This window comes from Dasypus novemcinctus, chromosome 18 (genome assembly GCF_030445035.2).
Source record: "Dasypus novemcinctus isolate mDasNov1 chromosome 18, mDasNov1.1.hap2, whole genome shotgun sequence".
Lineage (NCBI taxonomy): Eukaryota > Metazoa > Chordata > Mammalia > Cingulata > Dasypodidae > Dasypus > Dasypus novemcinctus.
In genome coordinates this window covers 18172558-18192988 of record NC_080690.1, presented here as the reverse complement: position 1 = coordinate 18192988, position 20431 = coordinate 18172558, and the positions used below count along the sequence as shown (strand labels likewise).

General features: G+C 38.1%; 1 long non-coding RNA gene across 1 annotated transcript in view; it reads left to right on the top strand.

The window, feature by feature from the left end:
* The window catches only part of LOC131274312 (uncharacterized), a 138550-nt gene that overhangs the window by 97077 nt on the left and 21042 nt on the right, over positions 1 to 20431 (top strand). The window contains exon 3 of the long non-coding RNA XR_009181526.1: positions 17972 to 18031. This is a non-coding gene — a long non-coding RNA (uncharacterized lncRNA). The remainder of the gene's footprint in view (positions 1 to 17971; positions 18032 to 20431) is intronic.

Below are 20431 nucleotides of genomic sequence, written 5' to 3'. Positions count from 1 at the left end.
CTGAACTCTCTTCCATTACTGTTAAGATGCAAAATGGTACAACTACTTTGGAAAACAGTTTGACAATTATAAAGTTACAATACATTTAACGGATGACCTAGGGATCCCTCTCTTGGGCATTTAAACAAAAGAGATGAAAACTTAGAAAATTATGGGAGCAGAAATCAAATCAATGGTTGACAGAAACTAAAAGTGAGAAAAAGATTGATTGCAATAGGGGTATGAGGAAACTTTTGGGGATGATGTCAGTATTCTGTATCTTTGTTGTGGTGGTGGTTTCAGAACTACACTTAAGAAAGGTAAGTTTATGGAGTTGGACTCAGATGTGACCTCTCTACCCATGCTTCTTCTGTCACTTTTACTGAACCTGTGGTTGATGCTGGGGTTGCTGTATGCTCAGGAGATTTGAATCTCTGGACTGTTTATGTGCCCGCTGGGCCCTGAGCCTCAGCAGAGTTGCAACAACTACTCTCCAGTTCGTTGGATGTACCCAGGTCAGCTAACAGGGAGGTGAGGATGGTCAACAACCACACCAGGGAACTGAGAGAGTCTACAGCTGCAAACAGGAGAATTCCATTTATCAGCCATGAGGGATCTAAGTCCCCTCTAGATTTGGAGGTGGGGTGGCCATTTGCCATCCCAGAGTCTTCAGGATGGAGGAATAAAATGTGGGTTGGAGTGGACTTACTGGTATTCTACTATAGAAATACTGTGACTCTAGCAATGGAAGAAATTATACCATTAATGTGGAGACAGTGGCCGTGGGAGTTGCTGAAGGAAGGGAGAGGGGAAAAGAGCTGTGATATGGGGGCATTTTTTCAACTTGGAGTTGTCCTCAATGATACTGCAGGGACCGATGTAGGACACTATATATCCTGCCATAACCCACTGGACCAGGAGAGAGTGTAGACTACAGCATAAACTATAATCCATGCTGTGTAGCAGTGCTCCAAAATGTACTCATCAAATGCAATGAATGTACCACGCTAATGAAAGAAGTTGTCGATGTGGGAGGAGATGCCCCTCATTTTCTTTGATGATATTCCTTATTTTGGTATCACTTTGTCTGATATTAATATATCTTTATATTTAAATTAGGCTTGTTGTAGGCAGCATGTACTTAAATTTTGCTCTATTATTCATTCTGACAATCTCTGACTTTTAATTGTTTAACCACTTACATTTGATTTTACATTGCATTGAATTTAATTTACGATATCAAATAGTTGATTAAGTTAACCATCTTATAATTTTTCTTTTTGTCACATCTGTTCTTTATTTTTTTCCCTTTTTCTACCTTGTTTTGGATTGAGCATTTTTGAGTATCCTATTTTGTCTTCTCTGTTGTCTCATTAGCCAAACCTATTTGAAATGTATTTGTTTAAATTTTTTAGTGTTGCTCTAGAGTTTACAGTATACATTTTAACATCTTAAAATTTACAGTCAAGTAATTGTTAGCTATTTCCCATAGAATAAAACAAATTTACAATAGTGTACTTCTATTTCTCCCTCCCAGTCTTTGTACTACTCTTGTCTAACATTTTACTTCTACATAGTTAAAAAGCCCATGATACAGAGTGACCTTATATTTGCTTTAATCTAGGGATTAGTAAACATTTTATGTAAAGGACCAGAAAATAAATCTTCAACTTGGTGGGCCATACCCTTTTACCTACTCAACTTAGGCATCAACCATGCACAGCACATAAAAGAATGTGCAGAGCTATGTTCCCCTGAACTTTATTTAGCAAAACAGTGTCTGGATAAATTTGGCCCTAGGGCTGTAGCTTGCTGACCCCTGCTCTAAACAGTCCATTTTCATTTAAAGAATTGAAAAATAAGAAGACTCTTTTATGTTCATCTACATTTTAAACTATTTCTTTGATTCTTCATTTTTATTCTCCTGAAGGACTTGCTTTAATAACTATTTTTTCCAGTCTTCAGGCAGTGGAGTTCCTCAGCTTTTGTTTATTTGCAAATGCCTTTATTTCACTTTCATAGCTAAAGGATATGTTTGCTGTTTTGTTTTCTCCCCTTTTCAGCACATTAAAGATATTCTACAATTTTTTTTATGGCTTACTTGATTTTGAAGAGAAACAAGGAATCATTCTTATCTTTATTTCCCTGTATGTGAAGTGACTTTATTTCCTTAGTTATTTTTAAGATTTTCTCGTTATTATTGGCTTTCAACAGCTTGATTACATGGTACGTTAGTGTGGTTTTCTTTGACTTTATCTTGCTTGGGTTAATTGAGCTTCTTGAATCTGTGAATTTTTACTTTTTGTCAAATATGGAAAGTTTTTTGCCAATAGTCCTACAAAAATTTTTTTCATCCCCTCCTGTATTAGTCAGCCAAAGGGGTTCTGATGCAAAATACCAGAAATTGGTTGGTTTTTATAAAAGGTATTTCTTTAGGATCGGAGCTTACAGATACCAGGCCATAAGCATAAGTTACTTCCCTCACCAAAGTCTATTTTCACATGTTGGAGCAAAATGGCTGCCGTTATCTGCGTGGGTTCAGGTTTCCTGGGTCCCTCCCTTCCAGGGTCTTGCTTCTGTTTCCTCTGTGAGCTTACTTTCTGGGGCTCCAGCTTAAGGCTTCAGCATCAAACTCCGACATCAAAACTCCAACCTCAAAAACCCACAACTCTGTCCTTTGTCATGGGTGGGGACATGGGTGTCAATGGGTGGGGACTCGATGACCTAATGACATGGCCCAATCAAAGCTCCAGTCATAACTCAATAATGCCTAGGTACAGACCAGATTACAAACATAACCCAATATCTATTTTTGGAATTCATAACCATATCAAACTGCTATACCCCCCCCTTTTCTAGGGACTACAATTTTACATATATTAGGCCCATTGACATTGTCCCCATGTCATTGAGGCTCTGTTCATTGTTTTTCTCACCCTTTTTTCTCTTTGTGCTTAAGTTTGGATAGTTTCTACTGCTAATCTGCTTCAATGCCTAGTCTGCTTTTAACCACATCAGGTGAATTTTTCATTTTAGATATTGTATTTTTCATCTCTAGATTTCCATTCATCTCTTCATTATATTTATGTTTTTCCTTTAATCTTTGTGTACATTTATAATAGTTGTTTTAAAGTGTCCTATAATGCCGTCCTCTCTGTTGTTTCTAGGTTTTCTTCTACTGACTGATTTTTCTCCAAGTGTTAAGTCATATTGTGACAATTTGAAGTTTTTTTATGATTTCCCAAAAGAAAAAGATTATGTTCTTAAGCTAATCTATTCTGGGTGTGCTGCCCTTTGATTGCATTAAATTCAGTTGATGGACCTTTGATTAGGTTACATGATAAGCTCAATTTAGGACTTTTTGTTGTACTTTGTTAATGAAGTGTGACTCAGGTCAGATTTCCACCCCCTTCCTAGGTCTTATGTAAACAGAGACACAGAAAGAAAGAGATAAACACTGAAAAGGGGAGCCACTATAATTGATCATGCGATGTCAGAGAAAGGACTCCAGTTTTGCCCAGAGCTGAGCTGCAAGGAGAGAACCATTCCCTTCCCACCCCCTAGAGACATAATGAGCTGAGGCCCAATGAAAGATGAGCCATATGCCTGACACCTTGCAGCTGAACTCAGGAAGAAAGTGGAGCAGCCTAGATTGATAGAGGAGGCCTGAAATGAGATAATCACTATGCCATTTGCCCTCAGCTGAGCTCCCGGCGACAGTAGATTCTGGAGGGTAATGCAGATACTTTGGCAGAGATGGGCAGTGTATTAGGATTCCCTAGGGAAACAGAATCAACAGGAGATATCTGTCAATAGTATGCGATTTTATGAGAGTCTCTCACCTCACCGTGGGGATACACAAGTCCAGGTTCCACAGGCAGGCTGCAAACCAGGGCTCCAATGCAAGTCATGAAGGTCCTTGATGAGTTTCCAGGAGATGCTGGCTGTCCAAAGACGAACTGGGAAGTTCTCTCTCAATACTGAAATCACTTCCCCTTTGAAGGCTTTCAAATGATTGGATAAAGCATCAGTCATTGCTGATGGCAGTCTTGCTGATTGATGTAGATGTAATCAACTATGTATGCAGTAAAGTCACTGGTGACTAAAGTCCATAAATGTCCTTGTATTACAATTAGCCTAGTGCTTGCTTGACCAAACAACTGGACACAATTGCCTGGCCAAGTTGACACATTAATCTAACCATCACAGTCCACCCCTTGTCAACTCAGCAACTATACACATTAGCTAAAACCATACTTAGTCTCTAAGTAAAAACAATAACAGACATGCCTATATATACTCTTCCACCTAACAATATTCAACCCTCCTACATACAATCAGAAATGCATTAATTCCCTGCAGAATAAGGTCCAAGTCCTTGAGTAATATTCACTATTAAACTTGACATCCTTAAATATTTTGACACAAAACTAATACCACTTGTTGTATGACAGGTGAAAAGATTGGGGAAGAAAACATTCATTTTTTTGTACATACACAATCATACTCATAATGAAAGGAGGAAAGATTCATGACTATTACAGGCCTCATTTCTGTAACTGGTCACGTGGTCAAAGTTCATGTTTATCACTACCTTCTTCCACAACCCATTCATGTTCCCATTATCCTCTGCAAGCACTTCACACATCATTTGCTGTGAAGTGGGTTCCTTGATCAGAAGCAATGCCATGGCAGTAGATAAGACATTTGGTAAGGCCACAGGTGGTAGTTTTGGAAGAAGCATTGCATGCAGGAAATACAAACCCATATCCGAGGTATCTGTCTATTCTAGTTAAAACAAATCACTGCTCCTTCCATAGTGGAAGTGGTCCAATGTAGTAAACCTGCCACCAGGTAGCAGGCTGGTCACCTCAAGGAATGGTGCCATATCAGAGGGTGAGTGTGGGTCTATGTTGCTGGCAGATTGGCACTCAGCAATGGCTGTAGCCAAGTCACCCTTGGTGAAGGGAAGTCCATTTTGGTTATCCCATGCATAACGTCCATTCCTATGTCCATGGCCACTTTGTTCATGAGCCCATTGGTCAATGACAGGAGTGGCTGGGGAAAGAGACTGATCATTAGCCACAGAGCAGGTCATTTTATCCACTTGATTATTAAAATCTTCCTCTGCTGAAGTCACCATCTGGTGAGCATTCACATGGGACACAAATATTTTGATGTTTTTTGCCCACTCGGGCCTATCCACATACCTCTTCCCCAGGTGTCTTTGACACCAATTTTCCAACCATGTTCCCTCCAAGTGTCTGACCATCCAGCCAAACTATTGGCTACAACCTATGAATCAGTATACAAACACACCTATAGCCATTTCTTCTTCCAAACAAAATGAACAACCAGGTGCCCTGCTCAGAGTTCTGCCCACTGGGAGGATTTGCCCTCACCACTATCCTTCAATGATGTCCCAGAAAAGGGTTGCAGTGCTGCAGCTGTCCACTTTTGGGTAGTACCTGCATATCATGCAGAACCATCTGTAAACCAGGCCCAAGTTTTCTCATTCTCAGCCAAGTGATTGTAAGGGACTCCCCAAGAGGCCAAAGCTGTGGGCTGGGAAAGAGAAGGTAACATGGCAGGGGTGGTGACCATGGGCATTTGGGCTACTTCTTCATGTAACTTACTTGTGCCTTCAGGACCCACTCGAGCCCTATCTCATATATACCACTTCCACTTTATTATGGAGTGCATGTCCAACTTTATGGTTTGGTGGGTCAGATAATACCCAGCTCATGATAGACAGCTTAGATCTCATGGTAATTTGATGGCCTATGGTTAAGCCTTCAGTCTCCACTAAGGCCCTGTAGCAGAGCAAAAGCTATTTCTCAAAAGGAGAGTAGTTACCTGCAGAGAATGGCAGGGCTTTGCTCCAAAATCCTAAGGGTCTACATTGTGATTCTCCTATAGGGGCCTGCCAAAGCCTCCAGACAGCATCTCTATTTGCCACTGAAACTTCCAGCATCACTGGATCTGCTGGGTCATATGACCCAAGTAGTAGTGCAGCTTGCACAGCAGGCCTGTCATAAAGCCTCCTCTTGGTCCAGTCCCCAATCAAAATTAGCAGCTTTTCTGGTCACTTGGTAAATGGGCCAGAGTAGCATACCCAAATGAGGAATGTGTTGTCTCCTAAATCTGAAGAGACCAACTAAGCATTGTGCCTCTTTTTTGGTCATAGGTGGGGCCACATGCAACAGCTTATCCTTCACTTTAGGAGGGATATCTTGACATGCCCCACACCACTGGATACTTACAAGTTTCACTGAGGTGAAGGACCCTGAATTTTTGTTGGATTTATCTCCCATCATCTCTCATGCAAATGCCTTACCAATACATTTAGAATCTTTGCTTCTTCTTGCTCACTAGGTCCTATCAACATGATATCATCAATATAATGGACCAGTGTGATGTCTTCTGGGAAGGAGAGATGATCAAGGTCCCTGCGGACAATATTTTGACATAGGGCTGGAGAGTTGATAAACCTCTGAGGCATGATAGTGAAGGTATACTGCTGGCCTTGCCAGCTGAAAGCAAATTATTTCTGGTGGTCCTTAACTAATGACAATTGAGAAAAAATGTGTTTGCCAGATCAACAGCTGCATACCAGGTACCAAGGGATGTGTTGATTTGCTCAAGCAATGATATGACATCTAGGACAGCAGCTACAATTGGAGTCACCACCTGGTTAAATTTATGATAATCTACTGTAATCCTCCAAGATCCATCTGTTTTCTACATAGGCCAAATAGGAGAGTTGAATGGGGGTGTGGTGGAAACCACCATTCCTGCATTCTTCAAATCCTTGATGGTGGCACTAATCTCTGCAATCCTTCCAGGAATCTGGTATTGCTTTTGATTTATTATTTTCCTAGGTAGGGGCCATTCTAGGGGCTTCCACTTGGCCTTTCCAATCACAATACTCCTCACTCCAAAAGCCAGGGACCCAATGTGGGGATTCTGCAAGTTACTATGTCTGTTCCAATTATGTATTCTGGAACTGGGTAAATAACCACAGAATGGTTCTGGGGACCCACTGGACCCACTATGAGACAGACCTGAGCTAAAACTCCATCAGTCACCTGAACTCCATAAGCCCCTACTTTGGTGGACCACAGTGATGTTTTGGGTCTCCTGGAATTAATGTCACTTCTGAGCCAGTGTATAATAATCCCCAAAATGTCTGATCATTTTCCTCAATGCACACTTACTCTCATAAAAGGCCATAGGTCTCCTTGGGGAAATGTGGGAGGAAGATTAACAGTATAAATTTTTGGCAGTTTAACAGATCCTTCCCCAAGAGGACCTGGCCTTCTCCTCATTCAGGGGACTCTGGTTCTGTAAACTGTCTCAAGTCTGGGAATTGATTAAGGGGCCATGTTTCTCTGCATCTGTAATTTGAATTAGGGTTTTGTTCACTCAACCTAGAACTGTTCTGTTTATACAGATCCAGAAGAAATTTAGCAGAGTGCCCATCTATTTCACTTCTAGTTACCCCATGATATATTAACCAATGCCATAACTCTATGCAACTCAGACTATTTTGAGTACTGCTTTGAATCTGCTTTTCATTATGGTAGCCCCGCCCACCTTGTCTTTGGTGATTAACTGTCCAATACTTTTACTGGACCGAGATCCGATCATACCCATAATGTTTAGGGATTCTAATGCCATAAAGCCCTCCCTACCATAATATCTGGAGTATAGAGAAGAGCAACCACAAAGCTCTTCAGGGAAGACTGATTTAGTCTTACAAATTTACTCCTCACAGTCCTGTTTAAAGGTGTGTCCTCTGGGTGTTCCTGGGGTGAGTGGGCAGGTCCCAATTGTTAAATCCACTCTAGCATTCCAATCTATCTAAGCCTTTGAATTCCCTCTTCTACTACATACCACAGCAAATTGGGCATCTCAGCCTCAGACATGGTAGGCCATCTTTTGGTCAATGTTTCAGTCAACTACCCAAACAAATTGTTAGAGCCCTTTCTAATCCCTAGAGCTACAGCATTGAATCCAGATTCAATGGGCCCATTGTGGGCCCATATCAATAAATTCAGCCTGATCCAACATTATATGCCTTCTACAATTATCCCAAACCTTAAATATCCATTCCCACACATATCCCCCTGATTTCTGTCTATATAAGTTGGAAAACTCATGCAGTTCTTTTAGAGTATACAGTACTCCTCATGGTAAGAGTATGCAGTGCTTCCTCATGGGTCACACTTTGTATTTCACCTTTGGGGGCTTGTTGTGATTTTAGTCTAGTAATAGATCTGGAAGACAAGAGGGGTGGTAGGCGTGGTTAAGGAGAAGGATTAGAAATTTCTTGCAAGCTACTGACCTCAGGGCATTCCTTTGCGTTTTCTTCTGGTGGGACAGGATTAATCTCTTCAGGCAGGGGTTGGAAGGCAGATTCCTCAGGGCAGACTGGAGGTTGGCAGCATAAGCTGGAGTTTGGCTGGTACCTGCCTTAGTGCTGGGAGAAGGTCCAGACTCTGGGGCAGGCCAGACACTGGGCAGTGCAGGCTTCAGTTTGACTGGTACCCACCTCAGGGCTAGAAGGAGGTCCAATTCCCTGGGGCAGGCTGGAGGCTGGGTGACATAAGGTTGACAAGGTGCAATCTCCACAGGGCAGGTTATCCCAGGCTTATCTGGTAAAGTCTCAGCAGAATTTAGGGTTCCAATGTCCCCACTATTATTATTATCATCCCATATGTCTCCATCCTAATCCTCTGGGTTCCACTCCTTTCCAATCAGTACCTTTACCTTAACTGCAGAAACCCTGCAGGGTTGAATTTTAGTTTTCTTTGTAATTCTGCTACTGGTACAATGAGAATCTGAGTTTGGTTCTCAGATATTTCAAGCCTGTGGCTACAGGAGACAAGATTTTCTTTCAGAGCACACATAGAAACTTTTACATCATTGATGGGTTGTTTAAATTTCAAATTAACTCATCTCTTTGTTTTGTAACTGTATCCAAAGTATCAGGGGGAGCCAGCCAACATCATTATACCTTTTGACTACACAAATTTCTGTTAAGGTGTTGAAAACATTCTCACCCAGATCCTTGCTTCTTATAAGCATGGAAGTAGGGGAATCCAGTGATGATATTTTGTATATCTCTATTGCCAACTCCTGTCATAGACTGTTAGTGGCTCTTCATTATTGGAAAGGGACTCATTAGTACCATTGGGCCAATTAGAATAGAGAGCCAATTGCAAAACTCCCACAACCCCTCAGACATCCCATGTTTAAGACTCTTTTCCTCAAGAATCACTCCTGATACCAAGTTGTATTCGTCAGGGTTCTCTAGGGAAACAGAATCAACGGGACACAGTAAAGTCACTGGTGACTGAAGTCCATAAATGTCCTTGTATTACAATTAGCCCAGTGCTTGCTTGACCAAACAACTGGGCAAATTTACCTGGCCGAGTTGACACATTAGCCTAACCATCACAGGCAGCCATCTTGTTTCACCATGTGGCAGCTGACTTTGGTGCTAAAGCATCTCTGCTGATGCCTTAATTTGGACATTTCAAGGCCTCAGAACTGTAAGCTTGAACCCCAAGTAAATTCCCATTTAAAAGCCAACACATTTCTGGTACTTTGCATCAGAGTCCTTGACAAACTAAAACACACATTTTTCTCCTCCTTTGTATATCTAATATTTTTTAAATTGGATCCTGAACATTTTGAGAATTATGTTGTCAAGTCTAGATTTCATTGCCTTCCATTAAAGTGTGTCAAACTTATTTTAGACAGTTCAGTTATTATGGATCAGTTTGATACTTTTGTGGCTTGTTTTTAAGTTCTATTTTGGTGACTCAGGAGATTGTTTTAGTTCTACTCTTAAACTAAGGCATTATGCTTCTGTGAGCTTTATTGAATGTCCTGCATGGTCAAAAAGTCTCTCCATGCTAGCTGGTCAGAATTTTAATGTCTCCCAGTCTTGTGTAAGCTCCGAGAATTGTTTAGCTTACAAATCCCTGGTAGTCCTGTGGCGTTTTACCCTTTAAGTATTGAGCTTGTATTTGGCCAAAGACTATAGTTCAGCAGTTCTCAAGTGTAGGCCACAGTCTCCGAGGGGTCTTCAAAGTCTTTCAAGGGTCTGTAAGTTTAAAACCACTTTAATACCAGACTCCATGAGTTCAAAATTATTTTTATAATTATGTTAAATGTTATTTGCCTTTCTTCTCTCATTCTCTCACTAGTGTGCAATGGAGTTTTCTAGAGGCTATATAATGTGATATTGCAACAAATTGAATTCAGAAGGAAGCAAATGTGAAAATCCAAATGTCTTCCATTTAGTCAGGAAAAAAAGAATTACAAGAAAAAAAATAAAACTATGCCACTATTCTTACTAATTTTTTTTATTTCATGAAATATTTTTCATAAAAATAGGTCATATGTCTTAATGTTAAGGCTTTTTATCAATACATTTAAATGAATTAGTGAGCAAATATTTTTTTAAGTTCCCAATTGTAATTCATAATATACTTAATATGAATAGATGTAATTCCCATAAATAAAGTCTCTTTGGAGACCTTGCCTTTTAAGAGTATAAATGGGCTTTGTGACCAAAATGTTTGAGAGCCACTGCTGCAGGGATAACTATGCAGCTTTTTGGAGTACATATTCCCTGAAGCTCCCTTCTCTTAGGTACTCTATAAATTCCAGGCACTTTGGCCTCCCTAAAATTTTATGTCTGTCTCCTCAACTGCAGGAAACACAATACTCTGCTTGATTACCCTTCTTTAGCTATGGTCTGGAAAGTGCCTGAAAACTGGTGTGATTGTAGGGCTTGCATTGTTTCCTACTCTCAGGTCTCACAATCCTGTGCTGCCTTTTGTCCAATGTCTAAAACCAGTTGTTTCATATATTATTTCCACTTTTCTAAGTTATATTGGGAAGGCCAATCTGATACCAGTAACTCTGTTCACCATCCAAAAAAGTTGTTAAATGCTTTTAGAATGATGAGCCATCTAATTTAATTCTCACAAGAATACTATGGGGTAAGAGCTATTGTTTTTCCATTTTAAGAGAAGAAACTGAAGTTTTATGAAGGAGTCTCGCTTCAGAGCCTTAAACTCTTTAATACAGTGCCTTCCATTGATTGAACTAATATTAATTAAGTGCGTATTATGTGCCAAGTTTTAGGCATTAGGGATTACATCAGTAAACAAAGACACAATCTCTGCCCTTGTTAGTTAATAATACATTAAGGAGAGACAAGGAATAAATTATATAAGTAAATAATATTTTCCAAGTATTCTGGAGAAAAAGCAAGAGAGGAGAATATGGAAAGTTGCAATGGTAGATTGTGTTGTGAAATTTAAATAGGGGTTCAAGAAAAGCTTTTGAGAGGTTAACATCTAAATGAGGTAAAGAAATAAGTCATGAGAATATCTAGTGGCATAACAGGAAGAGCACAGTGTATGCAGAGACTCTGAAATAGGCCCCGGCAAGGCAGAGGAAGCCCATTTGGGGAGCAGAGTGCAAAGGGAGAGCAATAGTAGATGAGATTATTGAAGAACCAGATTATGTAGAACGCTGCAAAATCTTTGATTTTTACTCTGAAAGAGATGAGAGCCCACTAGAGGTTTTTAAGGAGAGTGACCATGAACAGATTTCTATGGCCTCTTTTATGCTAAAAAAATATATATATATTTTAAAGGGGCAAGGGTGAGAATAGGGAGACTAGTTAGGGGGCTACTGCAATGATCCAGGCAAGCCATGATAAAAACAATGGAGGTAGTGAAAAGTGACTTGTTTTCCTCTAAGTAATAAAAGTAGCAGTAATGATTACTGTATGGCAGTTATATTATTTATGTTGTCATTTCTCTTAAATTATACTTTCCTCATCAGAACACCATCTATCAGTATGTAATTAAGATGATTTTTCAAATCCTCCATGTCAGGTCTCATTTCTTTCATTCTTAATATCTTGGCGATATTTTAAAATAAATAGTCATAAAAATTTTTCATCGCATTACTATCCACAAACAGTTAATCACATGCTGGTGCTCACTTTACACATATGTCGTTTTTGCTGATACACTCACCCCATGGAACCCATTGTTCACTGTTAGTAAATATTGCCTGAGGATCCTTATCTTTCTCCGAGAATTAGCTCCACAGAGCCTAACTTGTCCCTTTTTACCATGTGTACATGGGAATTGTCTGCTTTCAAGCTCTAGCTTTCTCTGAGATCCATTTGGGAATGAGACAACTAATTCTGTTTCAGATTACAGAGAGAAATCAGAAATCTGTGGTCTTTTTTCAGAAATAGCTTTACCTTGATATCTATTTTTTCCTAGGACAAACAAGCAAATATAGCCTTGCCTTAAGGGCCAAAATGAAGGAACTAAAATAGAAAAAAAAAATCTATGAACTTCAGTTGTCTATTAACATTTGGCCTATCTAGTAGTTAATAACTGGTTTTGAAAGCTCATAATGACAGCCCCTAGAATTACAGTTTTAGTTTTTGCTTTTCATTTTCATGGAAGTAAATTTATCATTAAGTCACATTGAGTTAAAAATCCTAAAGACTCAAGAAATTGATTCTGAAGCCTACTACTTTACTCTCTTCATTAACACATATGCTTTCATAATGGTTCTTTAAACCTTGGCCCCGAGATGGTAAAAGAACTGGTTTTCAACCTATTACTCATCTTTGGCTTATGTTTTGAGACTTCACTCAGATAAATATTAGTTATGCTTGTGATTTGGTAATGTGGAAATATAGAAATTGAGTCCTAGTATATTCCTTCGGAAGGGCACCAAATAGCAACAGCTTTTAGCTGCTATTTTCTGCAATAGATTTTTCACTTACAAGACTAGTGGTAAAAGATCTTAAAATTATGATCTATTGCTGTTTGAGTCACAAAACAACATCATCCTATTAGATCTTGGCTTAAAAAAAAAAAAACCCTGTTAGATTTTGCCTTATTAAACTTTGCAGTAATTAAATGGGCTCAGTCATACTTATTTTTCTACTGAAAATTAAGGAGCACTGTAAATAGCATTTATAACAACATACCATTGCCATACTGAAAATATGCTAGGATTCTGACTCTTCCTAACTGAAGAACTGAGGAATACATTGTAGTCCTCTATGTTATATTAAGGAACATCACAATCCCCTTTAATAACATTTTAAGAATATAGGATTGTTTTAAAACTATTTTTTACCTTGCAGTAAAAATTTCTGAAACTTTGCTTTGTACATCAAGTAATCCTGCTTCATTTTATTTCACTGCATTTAATGCTTTCAAGTTTTAAGAGGTGCCCTAATTCTAGGATTTGTTAATAAATCTTCCTCCTGTCCATTGCCTTTGTTATTTTTGGCTTTCCAGAACAAGGCATCCTAATCTTTTCAAGTTTGTCTTCCCATTCCTAACCCTCTTGATTTTAGTGTTATGATTTTAAGGTTACATCTGCACATCGATCATCAAGAAGTGCACCACAGCTGCATGTAGGAATCACTTACAATTTCTTTCTTATGCGGACAGCAATTTTTTTTTTATTGCAGTTTTAGCTGCAGCGACATACCAAATCATACTCTCAGGGACCTCTTGGTAACTAACTACCTTACAAGAAAAGCATTCATTAACATAATGGGTCATTTTTTTGGGCCATCACCTTTAATTAGTTAATGTTTTTCTGTGTTGTTTCTGAAATTTGTTCTTTGTCTCCTCAGCCACCTATGGATTCAGTTCTGACAACAGTAGCTCTGAGTTTTTACATTTTTACTTTACCAATTGAGCTAACTTTCTAGATAAGTCATTTAAAATACCATTATGACTACATGTACACCTATTTGTTCCTAATATACACAAAATAAAATGAATTTGCTTGATAACTCTCATATTAGGAAAACTGCAAAGGGAAATTACGGGGAACATTTGACTTTTGTTTTTTTCTTGAGTGATTTGTCTTAATATGTGGTTACCTTTCTTTGAACGATAAGTTATTCTCAACCATTACCTCGAAATTTTAAAAATTATGTTCAGTTACAATGCCAACTAAATGTTTATTTTCTCATCTCTATCATCTTGTTTTCATTATAATGGCACTATTCAATTTGAGGAGCAAGTAGCTATTTTTCTGTCTTGATGAGAATTGTAGGAAGGAAGAAACACACACAAAAATTGGGTAATTCTTTCTTATGAAGAAGCTTCTGAATCTTGCTCTCCAAAGAAAATGTCTAATTTAATCAAAAAGATTTTCAGGTATTACTATAATCTTTTTAAAATGGCAGTAGAATTATGGGCTGGGCATCAAGGGTTGGATTTTTACAAACTTCGTAGTGCTTTAAGTTCTATACAGGTACAGAGGATTTAATCTTTGTTTTGTTTTACTTATAATGCATCTGCTATCCAATTTGCAAATGGAATGTCAAGCTTAATTATGTAGAAACACATTGACTTTAAGTGACTTTAAATTTGAAGGTAGAGAAAAGAAAGGAATAGAACTCGAAATTATTGTATTCAGAATTTGTAGACGCTTATGACTTGGACAAAGTCAAGGAAAAATGACTTCCTCGGGCATTTAAAATTATGAACACCTTTAGGTCTTGACCAATCATACTCATAATGGATTAAAAATAATTCACCATCCCGGCTAGTTAATGTATGGGGGAAATGTCAATTTACTCAAAGAGGAGCCAACATTTCATTAGTAGTATCCTATTATTTCAAAATAGACCCTTGAATGATTCAAGAATGATTTTGGATAGGCAAATTACATTCTGGTTTTCTCAGAGAATATGGAAAGTGAAGTTGTACTAACTTAAAGCTTTTTTTTCTCTTCACAAAAACCATCTTCCAAGCTGGATTAGAAATATAATTTTATGAGGGAATAAGCTCATAATTTCTAACTGAAGAATGATTTTATTAGTAGAAGGAGCTCAGAATTCCTAATTTTAAAAAGGGATCAAGGGGAAGCAGATGTGGCTCAAGTGATTGGGTTCCCACCTACCACATGGGAGGTCCACGGTTCAGTTCCTGGTACCTCCTAAAGAAGACAGCGTGTTGGCATGACAGGCAGGTGCAGCAAGCTGATAAAACAAGATAATACAACAAGAGACACAAGAAGAAAAACATAATGAGAGATACAACAAAGCAGGAGAGAGGTTCCTAGTGCCTCCTAAAGAGGACGAGCAGGACAGCAAGCTGGTGTGACAGGCAGGTGCAGTGAGCTGATGCAACAAGATGACTCAACAAGAGACACAAGAGGAAAAACATAACGAGAGACACAACAAAGCAGGGAACGGAGGTGCCTTAAGTGTTTAGGTGCCTCCCTCCCACATCGACAGTCCCAGGTTTGGTTCCCATTGCCTCCTAAAGAAATAAAAAAGATGACAACCAGACACAGCAAGTACAAACAATGAGAGGGTGGGGATAAATAAAATCTTTGAAAAAAAGGGGGGACTAGGGAAAGAAGGTGAAACTACTAGAGGAACCTAGATCTAGGAGATGGATGACCCAAGTTTTAATCCTGATTCTGCTATTCACTTAATGTGTGAACTTGATAGAATCACTGAACCACTTTAAGTCTCTGTTGCCTCTTCTCTAAGCTGAGGAAATTAGAGTAGGTGAGCTGATCTCTAATGGAAATGATTCGTAAGGAAGGGAAAGATATCTTCCTTTGAAATTTTACAGCCTATTTATCTATTAAGAAAAAAGAAGGAAATGAAATGGATTATGTGGGTGTCTAGATCTAACATCTATTAACTTAGAACTGAGCATCCATAAAATTCTCACTCAGGAATTCCCTGTGCTTTTCAGCCTTTCCCCTATATTTATATGGTGGTGCAAGAATCAAAGCAGAAATATGCTTTTGTTTAGTGAAGGCTTTTGGTGTATACAACAGCATGAGTTGGCATGGCAATGCTGGCTACCGTGTCTTATTTTGCTAATCTGGAAATTCATAGCTAACTTAGGGATTTTATAAAGCATTTGCACTCTCCATTCTTTATCAATCACTGACAGGCTCATTGTTTTATAATGTACTTCTCAGCAAGCTGTTTGCGACTCATCGCCTGCTTTGCTTTATAGTCTATAAATATTTAATTCTTTAATAAACTGCTTATATGTAATATGAAATGACTGATGCTAGTCTCTTTCCTCCCTTTTAATAGTGCTACTATTTGCAAAACAATTCTTTTTTTTTCTTTTTTTTTTTAGTGATATGTTTCATAAATGTTTGACTTCCCTTTTCCTAACTAGCAATTTATTCTGGGAGGTTGGTAGAATGACAAGGAGGAAAAGAGTGCCTTGTTCCTGGGAGTACAATATTACTCTTTGCTTGCCTCACCACTACCAAGCTGCAAATTGATGGAGTAAAGAAGATGGACTTTGGAATTGTGGCAGAGAGCAGTCACCTGTCACTTTACTGACCCATTGTGCAAATCGGCCTTCAGATATGTAGCCTACATAAATGTTTACAATGACCAAATATGGTTCCCTCTTTGACCTGATATCCTTTGTCTAGGGGAATCGTAAAAGGTAGTCAGGGATAATAGACTGACACCTTTGTGTTCTCATCTTTTTAATTATATACGTTATTATTGGATATTGGCTGATTTATTTTCTGTGCCATGAAATGATTTTTGATATTTAATGACTCATTTTTAAAATTGGATAAGTCAGACATTTATTTAGTGCCTACTGTGTGCCCTGCAAAGCTGTTAAGATATTCTGAAATAAGCTGTTAAGATATTCTGAAATTTAAGCTGTTATTCCATGATGTTTTGATATAATTTATGAAACCCTACAAAGTGCACATTCTCTTGGGGGAGGGCAGAGATGAAGAATTGGGGAGTGCCAGAACAAACAATGTTTCTTTACTGCTTACTGCTAATCACGTACATGTATTATCCCATGTTCCAAACTCAGTTCCGCAATTCTTTAGCACACTGCCTTTCACTTGACATACTTTGTAAATTTCTACTAGACCCTAGTGCATTTGATCTTGGAAAAAGCATGGAGAAAGTGGGGGCTGAACATTTGTTTACAAGTCAGAAAATCTTGATTTACATGCTAGTTCCACCATTTATTAGCTATTACTTTAAGTGTATTTGACCTTTCTTAGCTATAATATAGGTATAATAACAATGATATAATTTATGTAATGTCTTGCCATATGGTAGGCCCTCAAATAATGTTAATTGTATCTAAATATTCCACTCTGTTTAAAGAAGAACATCAAAATAAAATCAAAATGAGTGAGGCCGATGCAAAGATGGTATTAATTTTATGTAAATAAGACATAATTTCATTTGTTTATATAAATAGTAATGGGTTGCTTTAAGGAACAGATAGTTTACATGGAAGCTCTTTGTTTAATTAGCAGCACATTTGTGATACCTGTTAGGATCTGTTGCTCTGGAGCAGAGGGGTTTTTATGCAGAGCTATGCAGGTCAGTCTTCTATCCTTGCCCTTATAACCTATGAGGAATCTAAGTGAGCTAATTTTCTTACATAAATCAAATTATTCCAGCCTCATGTTCTCTGCACCCCACCCCATTTTATACAGTTCAATTCCTTATTTCACAAATATGATTCCATTTTATTCTCTCCTTCAACATTCACATCACAAATGCTTTCATTTTATTCTTCCTAAAACAAACTCATCTGTGATGCCCTCAGAATAACTTCCTACCCTGCTTAAACTCATAAATTTAAACCTGCTTAGATGAAATCTCAATTTCCCCTAATTAGCTCCATTTCCCATGGTCATACTGTCTCGTTTGCTTGTGTAACAGACATTTATCTCTACCTGGCTTTATATGTGACATTTCAGTAGGCCTTGTCTCATATTTAATTATTTACTTTTATATTAGATTTTATTGAAATGCTGTGAAGGTTAATGAAAAATAATAATTTTCATAATAGTAATGCATCATTATTATTGATTGTATTCTTACCATCTACTAGGTATTGCTTTAAGATACATGTTTTTTTCCATTTAATTTTGACTATAGGATCAGAATTCCCAGTTAACCAATGAGGAATATTCTCAGATGAGGTAAAGCTACATATAGGTAAGTAGTTTGCCCAAGATCACATGGCTAGTAAGTAAATAAAACTAGGATTGAAACATAGGTCTTTTTGACTCCAAATCATGTGCTTTGCCACATTGCCTTTTGAGAATTTCAGCAAAAAATGTGCTGTTTTTTGTATTATAAAATGATATACACACAGTTTCTTTGTCCATTTTAATAGGGCCACTGTTCACAAAAACAAGTTTTAATATCTGTTTGTGTTCTTGTGATGCCTTTTTTGGAAAGAAATAAGGTATATGAAAGTGCTTCATATACTGTAAAGTCCTAGACACATGTAAGCTACAGTTTTAATAGTAATGAGTTTAAAGCATTTTTATTGTAGCCCTGTCAGTAGTTATGACATTTTTATCCCAAACGCAGGTATGTCTTACTCGATGAAATAAAGTTTCCTGAAAAGTTTTAAGTACTGATTTTAAAATATAGTACTATTTTAATTGCATAAAAGATCTTATTATTTCTGGATGAAGCCTGTAACAAAGTAAATAATTACTTTATAATGTGATAATTACCTGCTTTAAATCTTAAATTTTTTTAGCATTAAGAAGGGTACTCTTCAATATGTGGTCTGGCAACTTTAATGTCCTGAATTATTGCCAAAAAGACATCATGAAAAAGCTGCTAACTTATTTTGAGGTCAGGAATCATCATAACAAGATCCACCATTACTGAATTCCTAGGTCTGTATAAATCCAAAGCCTGTACTGTTACCCCTACACATTGAGGTCCACTAAAATATAGATGAGACATCATTCATTAGAAAGATTGTAACCTTATGGGAAACACTGTTTCTGCTTCATGGAAATATGGATTTATATGCATACATAAGCATTCTGATAATGAGTTAAAAGTTTTGTGTTTCACCCCAGAGACAGCCAAAGTAGATACAACCCCTCAGGTACTGGTTCTCCTGAGGGCTACAGAGACCCACAGGTTCTATAGTCAAGGCAGATGACTCTGGAGTTCAGTGCCATGTCAGTAGGCCCTACTATGGAATTTGTGTTCCTGAGTGTGATGGAGTTGGACTCAGATGTGACCTTTTTATACATGCCTCCTATGTCAGTTTTACTGAACCTGTGATTGGCGCTAGGGTTGGTGTATACTCAGGAAATTTGAATCTCTGGACTGGCCATGTGCCAGCCCAGCCCTGAACCTCAGCAGAGTTGCAACTCCTACCCTTCGGTTCGTTGGACTTACCCAGGTCAGCTAGCAGGGAGGTGAAAATGGTCAAACACCACACCAGGGAACCGAGAGTGCCAACAACTGCAAGCAGGAGAATTGCATCAATCATCCATGTGGAATCTGATCCCCCTCTCGATATAGAGGTGGAGTGGACATCACCATCCCAGGATCCACAGAATGGAGGAATATAATATGGATTAGAGTCGACATACTGATATTCTACTATGAACTATTGTGACTAGTAATGAAGCAATTGTAGCATTGATGTGGAGAAAGTGGCCACGGTATTTGCTGAGGGCAGGGAGAGGGAAGAAGAGATGTGATATGGGGGCATTTTCGGGACTTGGAGTTAACCTAAATGATATTGCAGGGACAGATGCTGGATATTATATATCCTGCCATAACCCACTGAATGGACTGGGGGAGAGTATAAACTACAATGTAAACTATTATCCATATGTAATAGCAGTGCTCCAAAATATATTCACCAAATGCAATGAATGTGCTACAACGATGAAAGAGGTTGTTGCTGTGGGAGGAGTGGAGTGAGGGGGGTGGGAGGTATATGGGAACCTCTTATATTTTTTGAATGTAACACTTTTGTGATCTATGTATCTTCCAAAAAATACCTTTCAAAAAATTGATGGGGGGGGAGGGGAAGTGGGGTATATGAGAACCTCTTATGTTTTTTAATGTAACATTTTGTGTGATCTATTAACTTTAAAAAAAAAGAATTAAAAAATAAAATTAAAAAGTTGCGTGTTTAATCTCTGAATTGGCCATTTGACTGCAGTCTCTTCCATGATCATAAACCATAGTCCTAATTCTAACCATGGCAATCATTAATGTATTATATCAATGGAGGGCAAAATTTGAGTAGAAGCATCTGGCTAAACATAAAAACAGTAATAACTTAGGGCAGTTATTCTACAGTTTGCTGACCAAATAAAGAATATATATCTGGTAGTAGTAATTCAGATCCTAAAAAAATACAAACTCATGATAGAATGATCATGCTGAATCAGGTATTCAAATATAGACTTGAAGACTCATTCTACTGAAAGTAGAATTTCTGATAAATCCATGACTTGCCTTCTAATTATTTGCCTCCTCAGTAGATAGAAGGAATAGATAAACTAATTATGTAAATTCAATTTTGAGCAAAAATAAAAACTTCTTAGAGAGTAGAAAAAAATGAGA